The sequence below is a fragment of the Mastomys coucha genome, unplaced genomic scaffold (genome assembly GCF_008632895.1).
Source record: "Mastomys coucha isolate ucsf_1 unplaced genomic scaffold, UCSF_Mcou_1 pScaffold7, whole genome shotgun sequence".
NCBI classification, from domain to species: domain Eukaryota; kingdom Metazoa; phylum Chordata; class Mammalia; order Rodentia; family Muridae; genus Mastomys; species Mastomys coucha.
The window spans coordinates 49,824,172-49,827,463 of NW_022196913.1; positions in this window are offsets into that span (position 1 = coordinate 49,824,172).

Here is a 3,292-nt window from a genome sequence, read left to right on the forward strand (position 1 = left end):
TGAAATTCTTAGGGAAATGGATGGATCTGGAGAATATCATCCTGAGTGAGGTAACCCAATCACACAAACAAACAAAATAAGATAAACAAACAAACAAAAAAAGATATGTTTTCTATAGTAAAAGCTAATTTTGGAATATAGGGTAATTCAATCAATGTCCACTGGGGAGGATGATTTGGTCCTTAAGAAAATAATCGATTTTTCTGTGCTAGCCACTTGGAAAAAGAGCCAAGATTTGGGGGAGAAAAAAAGTATAAGTAAACATTTGGGTAAGCAGCATTTTATGTCTATATGAGACCTATCATTCTCTGATACTGCAATGTTATGTCTTCAGGATTGAAATTCAGAGTGAAAGCTGCTTTCATTTTGGTTTAATAAATTAATTCTGAAGGTCTCCTTAGTGACTGTTTTAGTTACTGTTCTATCGCTATGACAAGACACCATGACCAAGGCAACTTAAAGAAGGAAGAGTTTATTTGGGGTTTATAGTTTCAAAGGGTTAGCGTCTGAACATCATGATGGGGAGCATGGCAGCAGGCAGGCAGACATGGCGCCAGATCAGTAGCTGAGGGTTTATGTATTAAGAAGCAACCATGAGGCAAAGACAGAGCTAACTAGGGGTAGTGAGAGTCTTTTGAATCCTCAAAGCCCATCCCTATCCCCCCAGTGACATGCCTTCTCCAACAAGGCCATACCTCCTAATCTTTCTCAAAAAGTTCCATCCACAGAGGAGCAAGCATTTAATTGTGTGAGCCTATGGGGGGGGGGCATTCTCATTCAAACCATCTTAGTCACTTCATATAAAGATAAGGTTCTGAGCCCTGAGGCTAATTGTGAAAAGATTGAAGATGGATGTAGAAACAGAGTCTTAGATGTGAACCACCTAGGAACCCAATGACAGTCAACTTCAGTACATCCAGAGAAGTCAGGCATATATGAGGTGCTACTAGAAGCCAGTGAGCAGCCATGGAAATCAGGCAAGACTTAGCCAGAAGGTTTAAAATACTATATGAGAAGTGGAATCAAGAAAGTTTTTGAAGGAACAAAGTGGAGTAATAAGCTACGTTGAGATTTCTTGCTGCTTCCCCGGGGGACAAAAGAGAAATAATTATGTGTATCCAGGCAACAGAACACATACTTTAAAGAGTTCTTTAAATGCCCTCTTATTCATGATGAGTATGTTCCAAGACCCTTACAGGATGCCTGAAGTTGTATTGAGCTATCTATATACCACATGTTTCCTGCACAATAGATTCTCTAATATTGTCCAAGTATCAGAGTTAATATTTCCTCTCATATTTAATGACTTTGATGCTTCACTATCCTTGTAGCTTGGAGCCATTATCAAGTAAAATACGGGTACCTTAACACAAGTACTGTAATATAGAAAGAATTGTCCTGATACCTTGTTAACCTGGGGATGGAGACTGAGGGGCTGGTGGGTAGGTAATGTAGATAGTGTGGATTCCTGGGGCAAAAGGATCACTCCTTGGGTGGGGTAGATTGAAAAATAAGTTCATGACACTTCTCAAAGTAGCACATGCTTTAAAATAATAAATTGTTGGTTTCTTGAGTGTTTTTGGATGGCAATTGACTGCAAGTCACCGAGACCACAGAATGTGAAACTGGATAAGAGGGAAACTTACTGTGGTGATTCATATTGTTTAAAGCCATTGAAATGATTCACACTCATTTTCACATTGCTTCTGAGATCTTCAGTATAACTGGTAAAATAAAAAGAGGAATTTTATATGGTAGCCTTAAGGCAATAATGTTTAATTTTGGTTTGTGGTTGGTAGCTGTTAGTCAAATTTTGAAGACTATCAACATTGGAACCAATGTCTGGACTCTATACTATGAGAACTGAATGATTAAATATGGCATCTATGCTGACCACCCTAACCTCCTCCGAGGCCCTGGGGCACTTTCTAGGGACTCTTAGAAACAGGAGTATGGTAAATGGAGAAGCGTTTTTTCTTGAAAAACAAAATCTGCTGGTTTCCTCTGGAAAACAAAAGAACTGAAAAATTGTCTTTTGCTTCACCCTCCTCCTGAAGTCACAGGAAATTCTCACATCCATATGCTCCAAGGAAGCACGAGGTTATAATTATAGATGAGCCGAGAACATAAATTTTAAAGTACTAAAGCAGTTAGAGATTAACGACTTGATTAGGGACAAATATTTGGTTTCTTCCAGAACCCGAAGCCCATCAGTCCCTCTGGAACAGTGGATCAAAACAAAAACCAACCAACCAACCAACCAACCAAAACACAACAAAAACCTTTCACAGAACAGCTGGTTGAGGGAAGGGACAGTTAGAAAGAAAGACTCTGTCCCCAGTAGTTCTATTGAAAGTCCAGGTGTATCATGGTAACTGAGTCCAATTAAAATGAAAAATGGCAGGTCAAAAAATTATTTACTCTTCATAACACTATAAAAGGTACACTTTAGAAATGACTATTGTACTGCTAGTTCTATGTCAACTTGACACAAGCTAACGTCATCAGACCAGGGAACCTCAACTGAGAAAGTATCTCCATAAGATTGGGCTATGCTCAAGCTTGTAGGGCATTTTCTTAGTGATTGATGGGGGAGGGTTCAGCCCATTGTGGGTGGTGCCATCCCTGGGCTGGTAGTCCTGGGTTCTGTAAGAAAGCAGGCTGAGTACTCAATTCAATGGATGGCTGTAAGCCTCAACATCTGTATTAGTCAGGTACTGTCAGAGCCTCTCAGGAGATAGCTATATTTAGGCTGGCTTGTCCTTCCTTCAGTCTCTGCTCCATAGTTAATCTCTGCAACTCCTTCCGTGGGTATTTGGTTCCCCCTTTTAAGAAGGAATGAAATGTCCACCTTTTGATCTTGCTTCTTCTTGAGTTTCTTGTGGTTTGTGGGTTGTTCTTCCTGTATTCCAAACTGATCCCCAATGAAGGAGTTAGAGAAAGGACCTATGGAGCTGAGGGGTTTGCAGCCCCTTAGGATGAACAACAATATGAACTAACTAGCACCCTCAGAGCTCCCAGGGTCTCAACCACCAACCAAGGACTGCACATGGTGGGTCTGATTGTTCAAGCAGCATGTGTATAGTAAAGGATTGCAAATTCAATCATCAACAGGAGGAGAGGACCTTGGCCCTGTGAAGGTTCTATGCCCCAGTATAGAGAATGCCAGGGCCAATAAGTGGGAGAGGGTGGGGTGGCAGGCATGGGGAGGGGGAAGGCAAGAAGGGTTTGTTCTTGTTTTTGTTTGTTTGTTTTTTGGAGGGGAAACTGGGAAAGGAGAAATTTACATGTA